This window comes from Microcaecilia unicolor, chromosome 1 (genome assembly GCF_901765095.1).
Source record: "Microcaecilia unicolor chromosome 1, aMicUni1.1, whole genome shotgun sequence".
NCBI classification, from domain to species: Eukaryota; Metazoa; Chordata; class Amphibia; order Gymnophiona; family Siphonopidae; genus Microcaecilia; species Microcaecilia unicolor.
The window spans coordinates 732,188,155-732,212,912 of record NC_044031.1 but is presented as its reverse complement, the minus strand read 5'-3'; the positions used below and the strand labels follow the sequence as shown (position 1 = coordinate 732,212,912).

Here is a 24,758-nt window from a genome sequence, read left to right as displayed (position 1 = left end):
TAGAATCACAGTGGATTTTAAATTCTGGTGATAGTGTTATTTCCCCTGTCCACTGTATTTTGTAGTGTTAATGTTGGTTGTTCAACAACACGTGTACTTCGGAGGATGTGTTCCCCGGAGGATGTTTATATCGGGGAGGAAAAAAGCACACGTAAATAGCATTTTCAAATCTTTGCACAAGCCTTTCCAGCAGTGGCGTAGGAAGGGGGGGGGGGGGGGCGGGAGGGGCGGTCCGCCCCGGGTGCACGCGCTCGGGGGGTGCCGGCCCCGCTGGTTCCCTGCTCTCTCTGCCCCGGAACAGGTTACTTCCTGTTCCGGGGTAGAGAGAGCAGGGAACCAGCGGGGCCGACGCAGCTCCGAGTGACGTGCACTCGGGGCGGATCGGCCCTCCCGCAGGTAAGAATACGGTCCGGGGGGGGGGGGGGGAGGTTGCACTCCGGGGGGGGGGGGTGCGCCGCAGAGGGGGGGGGGGTCGCGCTGTTCTGCACTCGGGGGGGGGGGGGTGCGCAGTGGCGACCCGCCCCAGGTGCCATTAGCCCTCGCTACGGCACTGCTTTCCAGCAAAAATCTACTTGCAGCAAAGACAATGCTATAGCTGCTCACAGTCTGTACCTACAGCAGGGGCACAGCCAGACACCCAATTTTGGGCAGGCCTGAACCCAAAGTGGGTGGGTATGACAACCCCACCCCTCACCCGGCATCTTTCCCTCCTTCCCCCATATGATCAAGGGGGGTCACTTAACTCTACTCCCTGACCCCCCCTGGTACCTTAAAATCCTTTAGTTCTTCACCGGCAGCGAGCAGCAACTCCTTCCCCTTGCTCGTGCCAACTCCGAGACTTCCCTCTGCTACAACTTCTTGGTCCCGCAAACAGGAAGTTGCATCAGAAAGGAGGGTTGGGCCAGCGTGAGCAGGGGGAATGTGTTGCTGCTCGATGCCGGCAAATAACTAAAGGATTTAAAGGTACCGGGGGGGGGGGGGGGGGAATTGGGGGAGTGGAGTTAAGTGACCCCCCCCCCAATCTCCTGGAGGGAGAGATGCCAGGAGTCCTCAGCTGGTGGGGCTTGGGGATCTCTGCCAGCCACATCACTGCTGTGCCATTGCTGGGTGGGCCCGAGTCCAAAGTGGGACTGACTGGTCCCACATCAGGTTTCGAAGCAGAAGTACCTATGCACTTTTACTTGGAGAACTGGTGTGAAGCCTATGGGTAAACATAAACACAATCTTTGTCTCAGTGCAGACAAAACAGTGAGGTACTGCAAGAATAACTTGGGCTTTACTCAGGTAATTTTATAAAAAGAATGGATGTTAAGGCATGAGATGATAACAACTGTTCAGACCATCGAATGTGTTTTTCATCTTAAAGACTCTTTTTAAATATTCCCCTTAATTACATCAACACTTTTAAAGATAGGTTTCTTTATATTGTCTTTTATTTTATGATTTTTAAACATTTTATTGATGTTGCCATTTTGAGCATTATAGAAAAGCAGAATATAAATAAATACGGCTGTGGATTAACACCTTGTTCGTGACATAAACTTCCTGGTAAGTAGAAGTTTTGAGATGCATTCATTTCTCCAGTCACCATTTGGTGAAATGCAGGTGGCTATTTGCTTTATATAACAATGGTGGAGTTGTCAAAAAATGCTTGTAGACCACTAAATTGAGCTCCTGGTAGCTTCCTCCGAGACAATTGTCTCATTACTCTTTCTGGAAAGGAGTAGAAAATGCAGGTCCAGTCCCCACCGTGGCATCAACGGCATCTTTCTGGATCTCATTCACTGAGGGATCCTACCCAGTTTGTGCCCTTTAAATGAGCCCTTTATGAATATAATTAATACTGTGATTAGAAATGATGCACGTAGTAGAGTTAAATACCACAAATGTGTCTCTCTGTTCATAAGTTACTCCTCTGAAGGGCATTGCTTGTCTTTGAGTCACTATGAAAATAAGCTACGTCTGAAATTTTTTCCTGACCTGGTATCTGTGTTTTGCACATTCTTTGTCAAGACCTCGAAGCAGCTTTTCTTCTTTTGGCCTGTACGGACGTACAAAACTGGCAGAGTCCAGCAGTATCCTGTTTAAGGTATGTTCAAAATTGACATGTCTCTGTGCCATCAGGACATATTCCCTCTTCTCAAGCAGATTAGGACAGTCACAGAGGTTGGGCACCCAAACGTACTCTCGTCTCACAATGGGGAAATTATTCTTGTAGGTCAGTATCACCTGGACTTCGTAACGGGTTTCGTGGCCGACGGTCTTTTTACTTATGACCTTGCCACGAAAAACTGGAAAGGAAGTAAAACAAAAATTGAAATCTTCAGTGGAAACGTCTTAATTATTAGTACAGTTAGTTATGACAGTTTTGTATGTGTGTGTCAGTCTACCGTTTACTTCAGGCCTACTGAAAAGGAACCCACAGAGAGAAGCTGAAATTACTGTTATCACCCTGAAGGAGAGCAAAATCATGTGTTTCTCACCAAAGTCCTTTTCACAGTATTGCTTGATTTTGTTCTGTCGTCCTTGGACTTTCTTGCACTTCCCACATTTACCTGTAACAAGAAATCAATCTAGGTAGAGAGTCCAAAATAGTGTGTGATCTGCACGCCCTTAGATTTGATTGGTGGTGGGGAGGAGAGGGCGATAATAGAGTGGATGAACACAGTGACATAAGACCTTCCTCCCAGAAAGAAGAGGCTAAGCTTCAGACTATAGCCCAGCGGAGAAGCGGTAAAAAGCGGCACTGAGAAGATGTAGACTGTGAATCCTTCTTGGAGGTCAGGGTTGGGTCCAGTATGGGGCTGCAGTTACTCCTCAGAGGTTTCTTGGGACAAGGTGCACATGAGGTGTGGCAGGGTAAGACAAAATTTTCTTTTAAAAACAAAACAAGAACCACAAAAGACAGCACCAATGCAAAAGTTTGCCTTGTTGGGCAGTGGCGTACCAAGGGGGGGGGGGGGGGGGGGGGGGGGTGGAGGCGGTCCGCCCCGGGTGCACGCCGCTGGGGGGGTGCCGTGCGCCTGTCGGCTCTTCGTTTTCATGCTCTCTCTGCCCCGGAACAGGTTACTTCCTGTTCCGGGGCAGAGGGAGCATGAAAACGAAGAGCCGGCAGGCGCGCGTCACCCCCCCTCCCCCAGTGGCGTGCACCCGGGGGTGTTCTTTTGCCTGGGGGGGGGCGTCGCGCTGTTCCGGGGGGGGCGCTGCACCCAGGGGGCGGGGCGCATCGGCGATCCGCCCTGGGTGTCAGCCCCCCGTAGGAACGCCACTGTTGTTGGGTTTTATCTTCTGTTTTTAATAGTTATTTAATAACAGTTTGATCTTGGACACCTTTTCCATTGATACTGTCTTTTGTGAAATTTTTGTAATCCAAGATAGTAGGTTGGTGAGATAGGGAGCATGCAGACTGAAAAAAAAAAATCTGAAATATGTATATGATTTTTGAATTATAACCTTTATTCTGTTTCAGTCTACCAGGGGGGAGAGGAGAAGAGCCCACATCCTTTAAATACCCAGCAACATCTCTGCTCACAGATACAGGCATAAATCAGGCATAGGTGTCAGTGTACGATTTGCTGATTTAACTTAAACTCCATGAATTCTGCACCTGTTGCCTGTTTCTTACTTTCTGTGTGCTGTCAGTATGAAACCATCACAAATGAGCAGAAATCCATCATCCCTGTTTCCTCCCTCTGTCTTTTCACTGTATAGCTGTGCTTAGCTTAAGATAACTAGAAGGGGGAGAGGGGAGGAAAAGGTAGAAAAAGGCTTCTGGTATTTCTGCTCTACACTGGCGCTCCTGCAGTGAAAAAGGCCCTGCTACAATCAGGGTGGGCCTTCAGCCACCCTGAGCTGCTGCTGCTCCCATTTACAACGTGATATGTGAACTGTGTGGGCTCAAATCTGAACTGCATCTGCTCCCTTCACTTTGCTGTGCCATACGCCTGGATTGGATTTTCTGAGTCAGTGCCCCAGGGGCGGACTGAGAGTACTCTGGGTCCCCGGGCACTGAAAGTACTCTGGACCCTCCCTTGCCCCCCACATGCTACCGCTGCTCCCCACACACTACTGCCACCGCCCCCGCAGCCCTTACCTTCCTCCATGTCCAGCATATCATCCGAGCTCCCCTTCTACCCTCCTCATGCCCAGCGCGTCCCTCCGACTCCCCATTTCCACCTTCCATGTTGCTGCTGAGCATGCCGCTGCTACTGCTGTCCGTGGCAGCTCCAGTTTAAAATGGCCTCTGCGGCCTCTCACGGTAGTCTCGCGAGAGTTTGCGGCCACCATTTTCAACCGTGGAGCCAGTACAGGACACAGGCAGCGGCGGGGAGAATCGTCACTTCGCCAGGGTGGCTGTAGTGTGCAGCGTCGGCGGCTCCTAGACCACCAGGGCAGCTGTAATGTGCAGCGGCAATGGCAGGCAAGGGCAACCAGGCAGAGCCTTTGGGCCCCCTGAAGCCTCTGGGCCCTCGCGCACTGCCCGGTTGCCCAAATGGTCAGTCTGCCCCTGTCTGGCCCACTCAATTCTAAAAACTCATCTTTTATGGTTGCTTTTACCAGTGGCGTAGCCATGGGAGGGCCCGGGTGGACCTGGGCCCACCCATAATTTTGACACCTTTGTTATAGCTGGTGGGGGTTCTCCAAGCCCCGCCAGCTGGAAGAGGTCCTCCAGCAGCCAAAACAGGTCATTCCTCTACTTGCTGCAGCTGGTGGCACTGTTCACATGCCACCATGTTGTCCCCTCCCCCCCTGTACATACTCCGCTCCTGTGCATGCATGAAAACTGAGCATATACAGGAGGGGAGAGGCTGGCACAGCAGCAGCACATAGACAGTGCCACCAGCTACAGCAAGTAGATCCCCACCAGCTCAGGTATTTATTTTAGTTGTTGGGGGTTGGTGGGTAGGGGTGGGGGCAGAAAGCACAGGGGGGGGGGGGGGGGGACTTGTGTGCCCACCCCAAATGCCATGTCTGGCTACACCTCTGGCTTTTACATCTTCTCTATAATAAATCCACTCTCATAGATTCTCATTTGTCTCATATGTTTATCTTGACTGGACCGCAAGCTCTGTGGAGCAGGGACTCTTTCTCATGTGCATCTGTAAAGCACTACATCTACCTCGAAGTGCTCTAGAAACAGTGGGCCCGATGTTCAGCCGGCAGCGATCAGCATTTTGCTGCCACCGGCACTGAATTTATGGGTTTCTTGAACGTGCTAATAACGTATAGCCAGTTAAGTGAAATATTCAGCACATAACTGGCTATGGGTTACTGCATAAAGATAGGACTGACTCTTATGCAGGTCCTTTTTATGCGGTTAATCACGCGTCACCTAGATAGGATTTTAGATACTGCTGGGGAGGAGCCGGCTGTCTTGGTACATGTGGGTACCAATGACATAGGAAAATGTGGGAGAGAGGTTCTGGAAGCCAAATTTAGGCTCTTAGGTAGAAAGCTCAAATCCAGATCCTCTAGGGTAGCATTTTCTGAAATGCTACCTGTTCCACGTGCAGGGCCCAAGAAACAGGCAGAGCTCCAGAGTCTCAATGCGTGGATGAGACGATGGTGCAGGGAGGAGGGTTTTAGATTTGTTAGGAAATGGGCAACATTCTGGGGAAGGGGGAACCTATTCCGAAAGGATGGGCTCCACCTTAACCAGGGTGGGACCAGGCTGCTGGCATCGGCATTTAAAAAGGAGATAGAGCAGCTTTTAAACTAGAAATGGGGAGAAGGCCGACAGTCGCTCAAAAGCGCATGGTTCGTGATAAGGTATCTTTCAAAGATATCACCAAAACAGGGAAGATAGGGTATCCTGATAGTGAGGTTGGAAAAGAGACCGTAGTAGATCAGGTGTCCTTAAATAAAAATAAAAATCAGACAAAAGATTGCAAATTAATACTGTCAAGTACTAAGCATGATGTAAATAGGAACAACAAACATAGTTTGAAATGTCTATATGCGAATGCCAGGAGCCTACGAAATAAGATGGGAGAGTTAGAATATATTGCACTAAATGAAAAATTAGATATAATAGGCATCTCTGAGACCTGGCGGAAGGAGGATAACCAGTGGGGCACTGTCATACTGGGGTATAAATTACATCGTAGTGATAGGGTGGATCGAATTAGTGGAGGGGTAGCATTATATATTAACAAGAGCCTTGAATCAAATAGATTGAAAATTCTGCAGGAAACAAAACACTTCTTGGAATCACTGTGGATTGAAATTCCATGTGTAAAGGGGAAAAGGATAGTGATAGGAGTGTACTACCGTCCGCCTGGCCAGGATGAACAGATGGATGCAGAAATGTTAAAGGAATTAGGGGATGCAAACAAACTGGGCAACACAATTATAATGGATGATTTCAATTACCACGATATTGACTGGGTAAATGTAACATCGGGGCACGCTAGGGAGGTAAAATTCCTTGATGAAATCAAGTACAGCTTTATGGAGCAGCTGGTAGAGGAGCCGACGAGAGAAGGAAAAATTCTAGACCTAGTCCTTAGTGGAGCGCAAGATCTGGTGCGGGAAGTAATGGTGCTGGGGGTCGCTGCATGACTAATATTCCGCCAATGTCGTTATGCTCATATTAGCCCTCTCCTCAAGTCACTTCACTGGCTTCCTATCCGTTTTCACATACAGTTCAAACTCCTCTTATTGACCTATAATTGCATTCACTCTGCAGCTCCTCAGTACCTCTCCACTCTCATCTCTCCCTACATTCCTCCCCGGGAACTCAGTTCACTGGATAAATCTCTCTTATCTGCACCCTTCTCCAGACCGCTAACTCCAGACTCTGTTCCTTTTATCTTGCTGCACCATATGCCTAGAATAGCTCCATCTCTGGCCTCTAGGCTAAAAGCCCACCTTTTTGATGCTGCTTTTAACTTCTAACCCTAATTCACTTGTACAGAACCCTTATTTTATCATCCTCACTTTAATGCTTACCACAACGAGCAATAATTTAATGAAAACACAATACCACTCCAACTACACTCTTTACACTCTCTCGCTATACCCGTATGCTTAATTCTATATTGCTATCCATGTACTCCATGCAACTCCAATGTATCACTTACTCCAGAATGGCGATGGCCATAACGGAACTTTGTAAGTTAATTCGATATTGTCATCCATGTATTTCATGTAACACCAATTGTTTCACTCTGGAATGGCGATGGCCATAACGGAATATTGTAAGCCACATTGAGCCTGCAAATAGGTGGGAAAATGTGGGATACAAATACAACAAATAATAAATAATCCTATATAATAAAACTCACCCTCAACGTTCTGAGGACACTGACGTCAGTGTCACTTCCTGCAGGCACTTCCTTCGGGTTCGAAGGGTTCGTGGTGGTGAAGCCACCGAAATCACTGTGTCTGGGCCCCGCCCTTGTGTCAAACGTGATGACGTCGAGGGCGGAGCAATGGCATCAAAGATCGGGGCGGAGCAATGGCGTCACTGGATGAAGGTGCCGTGCGTTGACAAGGTGCGGAGCAATGGCGGTCAGTGGCTTCACAACTCCGAAGGGGTGGGTAGGGAGGGGGTGTTTGGGAGGAAAACCTTGCTAGCGCCCGTTTCATTTCCTCCAGAAACAAGCATGTTTTACTAGTAATAATAATAATATTCCCTTATCTCTTGTTTGTCCTGCTTATCTGTCCTAATTAGATTGTAAGCTCTGTCGAGCAGGGACTGTCTCTTCATGTTCACGTGTACAGCGCTGCGTAAGTCTTGTAGCGCTATAGAAATGATAAGTAGTAGTAGTAATGTAATGGGGCAGTTCTACAAATTGAAGAGTAGCAAATCTCCTGAACCGGATGGTATTCATCCCAGAGTACTGATAGAACTGAAAAATGAGCTTGCGGAGCTACTGTTAGAATTATGTAATTTATCCTTAAAATCGAGCGTGGTACCGGAAGATTGGAGGGTGGCCAATGTAACGCCAATTTTTAAAAAAGGTTCCAGAGGAGATCCAGGAAATTATAGACCGGTGAGTCTGACTTTGGTGCCAGGCAAAATGGTAGAGACTATTATTAAGAACAAAATTACAGAGCATATTCAAAAGCATGGATTAATTAGACAAAGTCAACATGGATTTAGTGAAGGGAAATCGTGCCTCACCAATCTACTACATTTCTTTGAAGGGGTGAACAAATGTGGATAAAGGTGAGCCGGTTCATATTGTGTATCTGGATTTTCAGAAGGCGTTTGACAAAGTACCTCATGAAAGACTTCAGAGGAAATTGGAGAGTCATGGGCTAGGAGGTAGTGTTCTATTGTGGATTAAAAACTGGTTAAAAGATAGAAAACAGAGAGTAGGGTTACATGGTCAGTATTCTCAATGGAGAAGGGTAGTTAGTGGGGTTCCCCAGGGGTCTGTGCTGGGACCGCTGCTTTTTAACATATTTATAAATGACCTAGAGATGAGAGTAGCTAGTGAGGTAATTAAATTTGCTGATGACACAAAGTTATTCAAAGTCGTTAAATCGCGGGAAGATTGTGAAAAATTACAAGAGGACCTTACGAGACTGGGAGACTGGGAGACTGGGCTTCTAAATGGCAGATGACATTTAATGTGAGCAAGTGCAAAGTGATGTATGTGGGAAAGAGGAACCCCAATTATAGCTACGTCATACAACGTTCCACGTTAGGAGTCACGGACCAAGAAAGGGATCTAGGTGTCGTCGCTGATGATATGTTAAACCTTCTGCTCAGTGTGCTGATGCGGCTAAGAAAGCAAATAGAATGTTACGTATTATTAGGAAAGGAATGGAAAACAAAAATGAGGATGTTATAATGCCTTTGTATCGCTCCAAGGTGCGACCGCACCTCGAATATTGTGTTCAATTCTGGTCGCCGCACCTCAAAAAAGGTATAGTGGAATTAGAAAAGGTGCAGAGAAGGGCGACGAAAATGATAAAGGGGATGGGACAGCTTCCCTACGAGGAAAGGCTAAAGTGGCTAGGGCTTTTCAGCTTGGAGAAAAGGCGGCTGAGGGGAGATATGATAGAGGTCTATAAAATAATGAGTGGAGCTGAATGGGTAGATGTGAAGCATCTGTTTACGCTTTCCAAAAATACTAGGACTAGGGGGCATGCGATGAAGCTACAATGTAGTAAATTTAGAACGAATCAGAGAAAATATTTCTTTACTCAACGTGTAATTAAAACTCTGGAATTCGTTGCCAGAGAATGTGGTAAAGGCGGTTAGCTTAGCGGAGTTTAAAAATGGTTTGGACGGTTTCTTACAGGAAAAGTCCATAGACCATTATTAAATGGACTTGGGGAACATCCACTATGTCTGAGATAAGCAGTATAAAATGCTTTGTACTTTTTTTGGGATCTTGCCAGGTATTTGTGACCTGGATTGGCCACTGTTGGAAACAAGATGCTGGGCTTGATGGACCTTTGGTCTTTCTCAGTATGGCAATACTTATATACTTATGTACTTATGCTCATGAGTGGGATGAGATATGATGTCCTTGGCCTTGTGTTTAAGTTTACTTGTTGATGAGTACTGTAATGTTTTTTTTGGATTGCCAATAAAAAATATGTGAAGTAAAAAAAGATATTTTGGGCTTGTATCCCTAAGCATTTTAAAAGCTAAAGTAAGATCAACATGGAGCCTGTTCACAAGCACTCCAACTAGCTTTCTGACTTCTTGTGCTGAAACAGAAGAGAATTTGTTCCACAAAGAGAAATGACAACAACATTTAGGGGCAAAGTTGTCAAAACTAAGATATACACAAAAACTAGCACATATGAGTTTGTTTTGTTGGGCAGACTGGATGGACCGTGCAGGTCTTTTTCTGCCGTCATCGTCATCTACTATGTGGGTTACCTTTACCACTAATCCGTGCTATTTTAGCACAGGTCCTATGAGACCTAGTTACTAATAGCTGGGATTCAGGGTCAGTGCTTGGGTCTCTGGAGTCCCCCTACAAACTATCAGTTGCTGCCCCCCCCCCCCCCACCCCAGTTTCTCTTCTCCCTCCCCCTTCTCTCACCCCGCATCCTTTTTCAGCCCAGTGCCTTAAAGGTGAAGAACAAAATTTTTTTGTTTTTACTTGACAGCTTTTAATTTATTTGAAAGCTTCCCATATGTAGATATAAATATCATAAATAAAATCGAATATCACTAAAACTGCTTAAAAAAATTATTGTAGCTGGTGGAAACAACACTAACAAGAAAGGCTATATTTTGGAGTGGAGGAGTAGCCTAGTGGTTAGTGCAGCAGACCACGATCCTGGGGAACTGGGTTCAAGTCCCACTGCAGCTCCTTGTGACTCTGGGCAAGTCACTTAACCCTCCATTGCCCCTGGTACAAAATAAGTATCTGTATATAAGTAAACCACTTTGAATGTAGTTGCAAAGTACCACAGAAAGGTGGTATATCAAGTCCCATTTCCCTTTCCCTATTTGGGATTCTAAATGGAATGTTGAGATTCTGTTGCTACTATTGGAGATTCTACATGGAATGTTGCTACTATTGGAGATTCTACATGGAATGTTGCCATTCCACTAGCAACATTCCATGTAGAAGCCTGCCCTTGCAGATCAGCAACGCGGCTGCGCAGGCTTCTGTTTCTGTGAGTCTGACGTCCTGCACCTACGTGCAGGACGTGTAGGTGCAGGACTCAGACTCACAGAAACAGAAGCCTGCGCATCCGAATTGCTGATCTGCAAGGGCAGGCTTCTACATGGAATGTTGCTAGTGGGGTAGTAGCCTAGTGGTTACTGCAGTGGACTTGATCCTGGGGAACTGAGTTCAATTCCCACTGTAGCTCCTTGTGACTCTGGGCAAGTCACTTAACCCTCCATTGCCCCAGGTACAAAAATAAGTACCTGAATATATGTAAACCACTTTGAATGTAGTTGCAAAAACCTCAGAAAGGCTGTATATCAAGTCCCATTTCCCTTTCCTTCCCTTCTTTTTCTACACTGTTCTATAAACACAGTAACATATGGTCAAATTTCAATATCCTGTTTACTGATGAGTTCATCTTAACTGTTGTTGTAATCTGCCTTGGGAAGCCTGGGGTTATAAGGATTGGAAGTAAAATTAAACTCTTCTTTCATTGGGGCACATCTTCATTTCATCTCTTTTGTGCAAATGGATTATTCTGTTTTGAGCATGTTTCAGGGACACGTGGTTTTCAAAATAATAATAAAACAATTTTCTTTCATGCAGATCTCTCATTTGTTTTAACGTAACTAAATGGGTTTTAAGCCCCTAATGCAGTCCATTGGTTTCCTTATATTTTGTCCTTGTGATGACTTATACTGTGCCAAAACCTCCCCCCCCCAGTGGCGTACCAAGGGGGGTGCGGTGGGTGCGGTCCACCCAGGGTGCACGCTGCTGGGGGGTGCCGTGCGACTGTCCGCTATGTTCGTTCTGTGCTCCCTCTGCCCCGGAACAGGTTACTTCCTGTTTCGGGGCAGAGGGAGCATGGAAACGAACGAAGTGGACAGGTGCGTGGCACCCCCCCCAGTGGTGTGCACCCGGGGGGGGGGGTTCTTTCGCTGGGGGGGGGTGTCGTGCTGCACCCGGGGGGCGGGGCGCATCGGCGATCCGCCCCGAGTGTCAGCCCCCCTAGGAACGCCACTGCCCCTCCCCTACAGTAATGCCACCATCCCTCTCCAGCGTACTAGAGTCCTACCTTGCCGCCCGCCCTGGTAGTGCGGTGGTCTCTGCGGCTGCAGGAAAGAATCCCACTCTTTCCTGCTCACTCCCACTTGCTCCGTCTCCGGCGCTCTTCTTTTTTCTTCTGTGCTGCGGGTGCCGCCTCTGTGTTTTCCCAAAATGGCTGTCGAATCTTCGGCGGCAGTCTTGCGAGACTGCTGCTGGAAGCCTCAGCAGCCATTTTAAAATATGGCGGTGCTGTCCGCAGCACAGAAAAGTGGAGAGCGCCAGAGACGGAGTAGCCGCAGCAGGCAGGAAAGAGTGGGATTGCTGTGGCAGTGGGGGGGAGGGTAAGCATGGCAGTCTCTGGCACCCCCCGAATGTTGGCGCCCCCCTCCCCCACCGGGCATATTCTGCTTACCACGTTCTGCCGGCACTGCTAGGATTAAGAGTAAAATAACCCATCTTAATGGTAGCCCACATTGATAACTTCCCCCCTTAGTCTACTGACTATTTATTTACTTGGATGTTACTCGCACTTTTTTCAGTAGTAGGTCAAGGTGAGTTACATTCAGGTACACTAGATAATTTCTCTGTTGGGCTCAGAATTGAATTTTGTACTTGAGGCAATGGAGGGTTTAAGTGATTTTCCTGAGATCACAGGGAGCAGCAGTGGGAATTGAATTGGGCTCCCCTGGACGACAAGGCCAGTGCTCTAACCATTAGGCTATTCCTCCACTCCACAGAAGGTTTACGATCTATCAAATTAATATTCAGGCTTTGCTATGCAGACTGCTTGAATGATCACTGAGCTGAAGCAGTAACTTCAGTGTGGAAACATTAGTAGTAAAGGGAAAACATGAGAACTAGAAGTCTGACTCATGCCTACAAAGAGAGAATGAACAAACACTCCCCATTTCTTAAACACATGGTATGTGATAACAGCTGGGTGGTTTCCACAGGAGACTGCTCTGTGGATTTGTTTCTGGCCAAATGCCAGAATGTTCTTGCCAAAAGTTTGAAGTAGAGGCGTCAAATAGCCTTCCAAAACAAATCCAAGAGGGGACTCCAAAGGTAAACACAAAAGTCAACCTTTATTTGAACATCAGGTTAAACCAAGACTCGACAAAGGGCCGTGTTTCGGCCTGAAATGCCTGCCTCAGGAATCAAAGCCCCTTAGTCACTCCTCTGTAAAATTATTACTGGTAATGCACTGAAAATGATAGCACGTATTACAGCAAGAAGGAGCAATGTATGTGTATATATTCAGATATAATGGGCAAAGTTGCCGATAGCGTCTAATTCTGTCAGTGCGGGCAGTGCCGTAGCGAGGGCTAATGGCACCCGGGGCGGGTCGCCGCTGCGCACCCTCCCCCTGGGTGCAGCACGGCGCGACCCCCCCCCCCCGGAGCGCAACACCCCCCCCCCCCGGGACCACATTCTTACCTGCGGGAGGGCCGATCCGCCCCGAGTGCACGTCACTCGGAGCTGCATTGGCACCCGCTGGTTCCCTGCTCTCTCTGCCCCGGAACAGAAAGTAACCTGTTCCGGGGCAGAGAGAGCAGGGAGCCAGAGGGGTCGGCACCCCCGAGCGTGTGCACCCGGGGCGGACCGCCCCTCCCCCTTCCTACGCCACTGAGTGCGGGGAAAAAAGATGCCCCGGCGACTTTGTCCGTATATCTGAAGATGTACACATACATTGCTCCTTCTTACTGTAACACCTGCTAGCATTTTCAGTGCATTACCAGTAATAATTTTACAGAGGAGTGACCAAGAAACTTTGACTCCTGAGGCAGGCTCCCGTGTCGAGACATGATTTAACTTGATGTTCGAAAAAAGGTCGACTTTTCTGTTACTTTTGGGGTATCCTCTTGGATAATTAATTTTTTTTCTATTCAATCTGATTGCTCTGTTGAACCGCTTTAGCCTAAGATCCTGGGAGATGTAGTGGGTATGCTAATCTATTAATATTTGTATTGGTTTTGCTGTTAATTTAATTATATTTCTGTTTGTTTTATATTTAATCTGTAACTTACTAGCACTATGTACCGGCTACTTAATATGTAAATCGCTTTGACAGCACTGCCCTAAGCGTTTCATCAAATAAAGACAACCTTGAACCTTGATTTGTTTGGGAGGCTGTTTGATGTCCCTACTTTGGTGTTTTCGGACTTGAGCTTGTGGTACCGGTTGCCTCTCCCCTTTTCTTGTTCTTGACAAAAGATTAAACATTCTGAAATTCTTTCAAGATAAATGTGCTTTATCTGCGAAGTCTGGCCCCTGAAAGCCCTCAGTTGGATCAAAGGTGACAGAGTGGAAGTAAACAGATAAGCAAAATTTGGTCAAAGCCCTACCCTTGCAGTGGTGCAACGTGATCCCTCCTACCTCTCCCCAAAGTCAGAAAGACAGGTTCCATACCTAGCCTGGGGTCTTCCAGGATGTCGTTGGTCTCTGCGTTCTCTCTCGCTGCAGGCGTGGCTGAGGATGTGGGTTTATGGGAACTGCAGGCTTCCACAACACTGCGGGGAGCAAATAGAGAGAATCAACCTTTTGCTCCCCAGTCACTAACATTTAGCACTGCTGTAAGGAAAAGGTTTCAGTCTGCGGGTGTCAGTGTAAATTTAGTTGGGTATGCATGATCACATGAAAGTGCCTGCGTGAGGGGGTGGCATCCTTAATATACAATGACTCTCATTTTACAAAAACTGTTCAAGTTTGACATGTGCATAAACCGGCACTTAAATGTTTATCTTGCAGAAACGTCTGAGTTCCCATTTTACAAAGCCGGGATACGCGCGAATCAGACTCAAGTGCGTGCAAATGGCAGAGTGTGTGGTCTGGGTGTGTCTTGGGAGGAACAAAGGCATGGAAAGTTGATAGACGTTTTAGTCTCCATTGCAGAAGGGGTCTAAACCAGGGGCGTAGCCAGACCTCGGCAGGAGGGGGGCCAGAGCCCGAGGTGGGGGAGCACTGTTCAGCCGCTTCCCCCGCCGCCGACCCCCCCGCCACTTTGGATCCCCCTGCAACCCCCCCCCCCCCACTGCCCGCCCACCCACGCTGCCACATCAGGTACCCTTGTTGCTGGTGGGGGTCCCCAATCCCCGCCAGCCGAAGAGTATGCATGTAGCCCTGTGCAGGACGTAAGGCGTCAGAAACAGACACAACGAAGGTGCTGGAGTCAACCAGCGCTGAGAAGACTCTTCGGCTGGCGGGGTTGGGGACCCCCACCAGCAAACAAGGTACCTGATGCGGTGGAAGGGCGGGCGGCAGCAGGGCGGGGGGGTCAAATGTAAGGGGGGCCAGGGTGTAATCTGTGGGGGCCCATGCCCCCTGGCCCACGTAGCTATGACCCTGGTCTAAACATCTATCCATTGGGAGTTACAGCTGCTATTGAACAGTACTCCACTGGAGGGAATTTTGGTGGTGGTGGTGGGGGGGGGGGGGGGGGGGTTGCCACCGTAATCCCCTGGTGGTTTTTTGCCCCCCCTCCCCCCCCACACCACCACAAATGCCAAAATGGCAAAAGAAACTGGTCACTGTAACCAGCATCAGAATACTAACCGGTTATGTTTCAAGGTCACAGAGGTAACTGGTAATGTTGCTACTGCACAACATAAAAGGGTTATGCGCTGACACAAGCATAAGTGTCAGTCCTGCCCACACTCTGCCCATATGTGTGCTCACCTGTCCAAATATGCGCAATAAAACATATGCATATATATACCGAATAGTGCATAGGTGCATATTCAGGCACATTTATCTCCCAATCAGAAATAGCACTAGTTCATCCGTCTTACCTGAATCTCCACTACCCAAATTGCAAAGGACTAAATACAAGACTACCCATGCGTCCAACTTCTCTTTACATAAGCATGCGTCTGAGGAACGCACTGCCACACGTGGTGAAAACAACTTACGATCACCTAAATTCTGAAAATGATTAAAGGCTCCCCTAGTCGGAAAGGCATACCCAACTGACCCAACTTAAATGCCTCAACCCCTGCAACACTTCACTAGCAAAGATCGTACTGGACATTAACAACCCTTCTACCTCTAACCCACTTGACTGAATCTTATCTTCCCCATCCCACTATAACATCTTTTTTACTCATCCCCTACCGGACTTGGCGAATGCCTTTACGGTACTATGTAAGCCACATTGAGCCCTGCAAATATGTGGGAAAATATGGGACACAAATGTAACAGATAAATAAATATGTTAGTATTCTAGACATTTCCTGTTCATGCACGACTTGTGCATAAATATTAGTGCATACCTTAAAGAATTACTTCCATCAGATGTGTTCTAAGTGCCGACTTTACGTGTAGATACAGCTTGTGCAATTTGATAAATCCTTCCTCGAGTACATAAGCTAGAGGACCGATCAAAACCAGTGGTTTTGGTTCTGGCTGAAACCGAATCCATGGCCGAAATTCACTGCTCGGTTTCGGCCGGAACCAAAGCCGACACCGAAAATGACTTGCCCTCCCTGCCTGCCACCCTGCCAGCAGAAAATATGTACTGCTGCACCCCCACCCCACAGAAAGCAGGTTTCGCCACCGCCCCTCCTGGCAGAGACCTGGTCTCCTGGGCTGCCCAACCACCCTGTAGGCCCTTCTCAGGCCTACCTTAGCAAACCCTGGTGGTAAAGTGGCCTCTTGGGGCAGGAAATGGGCCCACTCATTCCTGCCTGCTGCTGCTGAATCAAGATGGCTGCTGAGACTGCTGCAGTTTGTCCTGGCAGTCATTTTGAGAATGGCACCCAGAATATGCAGGGTCAGTTTTGGTGCCAAATCTGAAATTCAGCCAGCCTCTACATAAAGTACTGTTCCACGTGCTCAAATTGCTTCTAAAATTACCCTCATTCCAGTGGCGTAGCCAAGGGTGGGCTTGGGTGGGCCCAGGCCCACCCACTTTGGGTTCAGGCCCACCCAGTAGCAGCATACCTATGATGTGGCTGGCAGGGATCCCCAAGCCCCACCAGCCGAAACTCCCAACAAGTGTCCCTCCTGCATACCTTGTAAGTAGCAGATCTTCGCCTGCAGTGAGCAGTGACCTACATACTGCTCGCACCGGCCCCACAACCTTCCCTCTGATGTATTTCTGCCTAGGCGGAAACAGGAAGCTGCATCAGAGGGAAGGGTGTGGGGCCAACATGAGCAGTGTGTATTAGTTGCTGCTCGCTGCTGGTGAAAATCTGCTATTTAAAAGGTATACGGGAGAGGGGGGTTTGAGAGACCTTATGGCATGCAGGCAGAGGAGACCAAATCACCTGTGGGACGGGGTGAGGTTCTTCTGCCCACCTATCTTGGGCCCAGGCCCACCCAAAATTGAGTGTCTGGCTACGCCCCTGCCTCATTCCCCCTTATTCTATAAACTTGTGCAAGTTATATTGTAGAATAAAGTTAGTTACGCACATAACATTTGAACAATTAGAGGCTAATTGGCAATAATTGGTATTAATTAGCACTAATTGGCCCTTATTAGCAGTTAACATGTGTAACTGCCCTTAGTCAGTATTCTACAAAATGTGCATGCAATTGCAAGTGGGGTGTGGAACTGGGAGGGGCTTAGGCAGGTCGGAGATGTGCCTTGCACTTACGCGCACATCTTATAAAACACATGCAGTTACACACCTAACTGCCTACAGCTAGGCATAAGCCTTTATATTAGCCATTTAGCTAGTATAAGTGTTCACACCCAAAGTTATGCACATAACTGGTTAATATAATGGCAATTGTGCAGAGTGGCTTCCCTGGAGCTCTCGCTGCTGAACTTGGGTAAAGCCAGCAGTGCAGAGTCTAGAAAATCATATATGTTCTTCCAAACTGCTGGACTACCAGGATATTATTTATTATCAGGGGCATTTCGAAAGAGAAGGGCGCCCATGCTTTGCAACACAAATCAGGAGATGGGCGTCCTCTCAGGTCGCCCAATCGGCATAATCGAAAAGCTGATTTGGGGTGTCCTCAACTGCTTCAGTCATAGGGACGAACAAAGTTCCTGGGGGCGTGTTGGCAAGTGTTACCGAAGTTGGTGTCCTCGGCCAATACTGGAAAAAAGAAGTGCGTCCTGATGAGCATTTGGCCCGACTTTACTTGGTTCCTTTTTTTCCACAATGAAGCCTCGAAAAGGTGCCCGAACTGACCAGATGACCACCGGAGGGAATTGGGGATGACCTCCCCTTACTCCCCCAGTGGTCACCAACCTCCTCCCAACCAAAAAAACAAATTTTTGTTTAACAATTTTTTCCAGCCTCTATGCCAGCTTCAAATGTCATACCCAGCTCCATCACAGAAGTATGCAGGTCCCTGGAAGCAGTTTTTAGTGGGTGCAGTGCACTTTAGGCAGGGCAGACCCAGGCCCATCCCCCCCTACCTGGTTACAACTTGTGGTGGTAAATGTGAGCCCCTCCAAAACCCACCCGAAACCCACTGTACCCACGTGTAGGTGCCCCCCTTCACTCATAAGGGCTATGGTAGTGTTGTAGCAGTTGTGGGGAGTGGGTTTTGGGGGGGGGTTGGGGGGCTCAGCACCCAAGGTAGGAGCTATGCACCTGGGAGCATTTCTGAAGTCCACTGCAGTGCCCCCTAGGGTGCCCAGTTGGTGTCCTGGGATGTGAGGGGACCAGTTTACTATGAATGCTGGCTCTCCCACGACCACATAGCTTGGATTTGGTAGTTTTTGAGATGGGCGTCCTTGGTTTCCATTATCCGGGGAAACCGAGGTCCGCCCATTCCCTAAGGTCGACCCATCTCTTAGGTCGACCTAAATGTTGAGATTTGGGTGTCCCAAACCATATTATCGAACGAAAGATGGACGCCCATCTTGTTTCGATAAGGGGGATGTCACGCCCTATCGCTGGGGACGTCCTCAGAGATGGGCGTCCTTAGAGATGGTCATCCCCGTTCGATTATCCCCCTCCACGTGTTTCAAGAATTACTATTGTGGCTACAATTGAGGATAATGTTTTAATATCAAATTTACAGAGCTAGCTTTTATGGTTCTCGTTTTCTTTTTCCAGCAGATGGCACCATAGAGCTCCTCCAATGGAATCATCTCTGCAGTGGAGGTTCCTATATGGCACACTGATTCCTCTCCAGTTGGCATCTCCATGAGGTTTCAATTAATTCTCTGAATGTCCTATTCACATCTCAAATTGAATTTCAATCTTTGCTAACTCCCCCACTGGCCATTATTCATTTAGCCAAATTGTATTAACTCTTCTTTCAAGATCCACAGAATCTTTGCACTGGTTACCACAGAGTAGTGTGGATCTCAACCAAGTCCTGGAAGATCTGTAGTTTTAAGGATATCCATAATAAATATGCATTGGATAATGAAAATGCATACACAGCCTTCAGAGTATGCAAATCTATTGTATACATAGTAACATAGTAGATGACGGCAGAAAAAGACCTGCACGGTCCATCCAGTCTGCCCAACAAGATAAACTCATATATGCCACTTTTTGTGTATACCTTACTTTGATTTGTACCTGTCTTTTTCAGGGCACAGACTGTATAAGTCTGCCAGCACTATCCCCGCCTCCCAACCACCAGCCCCGCCTCCCACCACCGGCTCTGGCACAGACCATATAAGTCTGCCTAGCACTATCCCCGCCTCCCAACCACCAGCCCCGCCTCCCACCACCGGCTCTGCCACCCAATCTCGGCATATTTATTAGGGATATCCTAAACATCAAACTGACTAGGGCAGTGATATTCACTCCCAGTCCATAGGAGCCGCCAACAGGTCGGTTATCAGGATATCCCTACTGAATATGCAAAGAGAGATTTGCATAAAGAGCAAGTAATAAGTATGCAAATCTCTCTCATGCATATTTATTATATGATATCAAAAAACTGGGTTCACAATCTAAAAAGTGGTATAAAATCAATACATCAAAACATTATAACCAGCCATTTAAACAATGCTCAGACCACACCACTGTGGAGTAAAAAGAGTGAGCAGCTACCCCAAGCAGAGGGTGATGGTTAGCCACTGATGTTTTTACTCCACCAAGGTGTGGTCTGAGCATTGTTTTAATGACTGTTTTGAGTTCTGGCTCCTGAAGATGCCATATGGTGAAATATGATATTGTGTAGAGCCTGGACACGAGTTGCATAGACAGCACTATGGCTGGTTTGGCCCCGCCTCTTGAGTTCCCCTGTTGACTGCTATGATTATAAGGGTTCAAATTGCTTTTCGTGAACTTTCTGGATATGCCTGTGAACATTCCAACTCATGCTGCTGTTGATGGGACATACCGGCTAGTGATTGATGAACATTTTTCCTTCAATGACATTTGTCTTTGAGGTATCAAATGAATACAGACTTGTGCATGGTGTATGCAGCATTAGATGACTTGATTCAGCATTTAGACTGCTCCGGGGGTAGTCAAGTGGGGTTGTGGTACTAGGTTGCAAGTGTGTTTGGTTTTTATGACTCAGTGTGTTAATAAAGATTTGGATGTGATTTTTGTATTGTGAGGTGGTTATATGTTTTGATGCACATTCATTAGAGATTTCCTGAAAACCGATCTTTTGGGAGCCCTTGAGGACTGGGAGTGAATACCAAGGGGCTAAGATTGAGAACTGGTTTGGAAACTACTTCCATACAGTTCTACCATCAAACCCTACAGTCTTCTTTCAGTCCAAAGTGCCAGGTGCCCCCGATTCTGTGATGAATGTTACTGTCTTTCAGGGGGGGCAGGGATTCTTAATGATGATCACAAAACAGTAGGTTGTACTATTGCCTCACCCACTTTGCTTGTCCTGGAGCTGGTTGTGTAGTGGAAACTTCATGTGATGAAGTGGTTGCTTCAGGTGCTTTGGAAGAAGTGGGCTGCGGTTTCTGTAGTGATCGTTGTAGTGGTCATTAGGAAGCCAGTATTCATACTCAATCCCAGAATTCTGCTCTGTGAAAAGAACCTGTAGAGGAGCGGAAAGAGGGAAGGAAAGAGCAATCTAGTTGGGTGGATGAAGTGGTTGTGCAAGTCACTCGCCCTGTTTCATGGTAGTCTTATCATTAGGTTTCAATTTGCTGTTTTCAAGTTTTCATCTTTCATTGTATTTCTGTTTATACTTATACATTTTACTATTGTTATGCTGTTAACAAAATTGTAAGTTTGATGTTAAACTGTACCTACTCTACACCACCTTGGGTGAATCTCTTCATAAAGGCGGTTAATAAATCCCAATAAATAAATAATAAATAAAAATAAATATGCTGAGTGTGAGTGCTGTGTATCTCAATAGGGAGGGGAGGGGAGGACATCTTAAGTTTGAAATTAGAGAGTAAAATGCTGTTGGATTGTTCATTCAATCATGTATTGATAATGAAAGTGTCTATACTGCTTCTTTCAAAGCGGTTTACATATAACTATATACTATATCAAAAGGGAGAAAGCAATTATGGGAGCGGTCAGAGTTTTTTTAAATGCTGACTGTCACGGGCAGACTTTAATTTACTTTGATTCATTCATTTGCTATACCACATGTATGCTCAAAGGCACCAAAACAATTCACAATTATTAAAACATACATAAAACATCTCAAAATACAAAGTTTTCATCAATTTAACGTACGTGATACAGAAATAACAATCTCTTTCATTGAAATTACTCAAAACACTGAACATAGAGCCTAGTCTTCACAGCCTTACAAAACTGCAAATATTTCCCCATGCACCTGATATCTTCAAGCAACTGATTCCTCAACAAAGGACCAAAGTAACAAATGCTCCTTTCGTGGTAGATGTCAACTTGACCATGGATAAAGGAGGACGTTCCAATAAAGTTAGTTGTGAAGATTGCTATTTCCTAGGTGGAACATATTTATCGATTACAGCAGAAAGATAACTGGGAACTCTCAACCAACATTTTTTGGACACCACAGTCTCAATCAGTGATGGCTGTATACAAACATCTATATACAAGAAACCCACAGACAGGTGCAACTACCTCCACAACTCCAGCTTCCACCCTTCACATACAAAAAGATCCATTTTACAGCCAATCCACAAGATACCACCGTATCTGCTCGGACCCAGAGGATAGAGACAGACACCTTGAAACCCTGACTGCATCCTTAAACAGAAAGGCTACAACCCCAAAATAATATCCAAGAATATTGCCTCCTCCCTCAAAACACCCAGGAAAATCTGCTACAGTACAAAGAAAAAAAGCCACAGACAGAATTCCCCTTGTAGTGACATACAACCCAGAGCTGGAGAAACTGAGGAAAATCATAAGAGACCTACAGCCACTACTCCAGGAAGATGAATTACTGAAAGATATTTCCCATCCCCCCAGTGCTGGCCTTCCGACAGCCACCAAATTTAAAACACAAGCTGATCAGAAGTAACTTCCAACACAGACGGAAAAGAAAAGGGCACGTTTCCCTGTAACACAGCCAGCTGCAAACTATGCCAAAACATTTCACAAGACCCCACAGTCATTCACAAAGGAAAAATATTCAACATAAAGGACTATTTTACATGCTCATCTTCCAATGTGGTATATATCATTCAGTGTAAAAAATGTAACTAAGGATGCTATATTGGAGAACAGGCCAGATGCTTAAGACAAGATTCAATCTGCACAGACATCACATGAAAATAGCCTGTGCCAGTCAAGCCCCCACCCCTGTGGGCCAACACTTCACAAGACCAGAACACTGCACCAGTGATTTCACAGTAAGAATACTGAAAGGTAATTTTAAAACAACATACAGGAACGTAAGACCTTTGAAATAAGAATGATTGAATATTTTGACACCCAACAAACAGGACTTAATAAGGATCTGGGTTTTCTAACCCATTATAAACCATAAAGCTGTATTTCTCTGTTATTTCTCTGTTTATTACCCTCCTCTCACCTACCAACACTCATCTGTTAGAATATCAATGAAATGCTTTGATGTCCCCATGCATACCCCCACCCTCCCACTCTGTCAGACAGTCAAAGTAATGCTTTGATGTTTCTCTCATATATACTATCTGCTACCTCATTTGCTTATTTCCGATCTGAGGAAGAAGGGCAACCTTCGAAAGCTAATCAAGAAATATATTACGTTATGTCCAATAAAAAGGGTATCATCTTATTTTCTTTTCCATGTTTTATTTGTTTGATTTCTATTGATAACCAAAAGCTTTAAGTGGCAAACATAAAACCTTGAAATTGATCTGTGCTGACACAAATGGGATCAAATCTCTTCTTGTCTGCAATCAAGGGATAGTCAGTGCCAGCACTCAGCACTGAATATCGGGTAATAGCCGGTCTCTGCCTGTGGCCAGAATGAATTGTGGGTAAGTGCACTATTCAACCTGTTGCCATTTAGCCAGCCAAGCCGTGGGCTAAATATTGGATGGTTATATCTAAGAACTTCCAACATACACAGCACCCCATTCCTTAGCATGCCCAACATAAGCAGCACCCTGACCCAAGATCAGAATCCCAGATACACTTTCCCCCTGAACCCCCCCCCCAATATAATTGGCACCCCATTTCAACCCCCCAAACATAAACAGAGCCACCCCCAGACCTACTTCAAAATGTCCCTGTTGATCTAGGGTTTTTTTTCTGGACAGGAGCTATGCCCAGTGAATCCTGCCCATGTGGTGCCAGGTCCCAAAATGACAACCTCTAACAGTGTGGAGGTGCATCGCTTACCATAACATATAGATTCTCCTCAGTGGGCCCTGTTGCCTCAAAGCTCTCCTGGTTGTCTGCAGACCGACGATATAGAACCTTTGTTCCTGCCACACTGTAGACTCCAGGCCAGTTGATCGACCAGTCTCCATTGATCACATAGTGAAAATTGCCGTTTCGCAGAGCTGAAGATAGAGTGAAAGGTGGGAGTATTACTATCCTAAGAAATCCATTTGTACATCCACCAGTGGCTCTATAGGTTTGCAACTTTCCCAATATATATATATATATTATATATATATATATATATATATATATATATAATATATATATATATATATATATACACCACATGCCAGATTGGGCTATAGGAAAGAACCTTAACAAAATGGTCTGCAGACAGAGAAAAGTGACGTGCTATTCTCCCCCAAAAATACAAAGTAAATTCAGGTTTCAACCTGGAGATATATTCCTTTTTGGAACAAGATGCTGTGTTTGCTCTCCTATGTGCAAAAGCTTATGACTTGCAGTTTTCTGCTTCTGTTCATACCCCTAATAGGCCTCAGAACTTAACATTCCTTTTGATGGATATTTCACAGAGAAAAAGGGAGACAAACACACACACACCACCACACACACACACACACACACACACACACAGAGTTAAAATAGAACAAAAAAACAGTACCGAGGCGAACGCTTGCTTGCCAAACTATCCACTGATTAAGATTGCACAGTGAGAAAATATTTCCTAAAGTAATCTATTATCGCTTCAATAAAAAGAGTTCTACCAGCACATCTCAATTCCTCTTATATATCACCGCTTCAGCAACATGACAACTTTCCAGAGTTGTTGGAACAGAAACATGTTTACGTTGCCACATCAGGGTGTAACTCTCCTAACAAGCAGTAAAGGCACACTGTACCTGGATTTCCTTTCACTAATCTGTACCACTGACACCATTTTCAGAGGAGTCAACAGTCTCCTCGGCCGATACAGCTAAAATAGGTAACAACAGCTCTAATTGCAAGGGCTCACATTGAAGTAGCGCCATCAGTGAACACAGCACTGTACAAGGCAAGTCTCGTTCTCAAAAATTCCGATCTAAACTTATACATAGAGGGGGCTGAGACTATTCAAAGCAGGGTGTAGCCACGGTGGGCCTGGTGGCCCAGGCCCACCCACTTTCCCTCCAGGCCCGCCCATCCATGATCCGACATCTCTCCACCTTCGTGCCAAGTCTCCCGCATCCCGCTTTGGCGGGTCATCTCCCGGTCTCCCGCTGAACTCCACTGCTGCAACTGCTGCCGCCGCTTCTCTCCTGAGCAGCAGCAGGAACAAAAACAGGCGCTTCGCCGAGCCACCACTTCAATTCAGCCGGCATAAGAAGAAAAACAAGCGCGGGGCCGCCCACAGCAGCCTTCAGTCATGCGCTGTCGGCTCTGCCTGTCCTCTGCTCCCGGAACGGGAAAT

General features: G+C 46.6%; 1 pseudogene; it reads right to left on the bottom strand.

Annotated features, from left to right (window-relative positions):
* Window positions 1-1,047: 1,047 nt before the first annotated feature.
* LOC115462205 lies at window positions 1,048-24,248 on the bottom strand (annotated as a pseudogene).
* Between the last annotated feature and the right edge of the window lie 510 nt (window positions 24,249-24,758).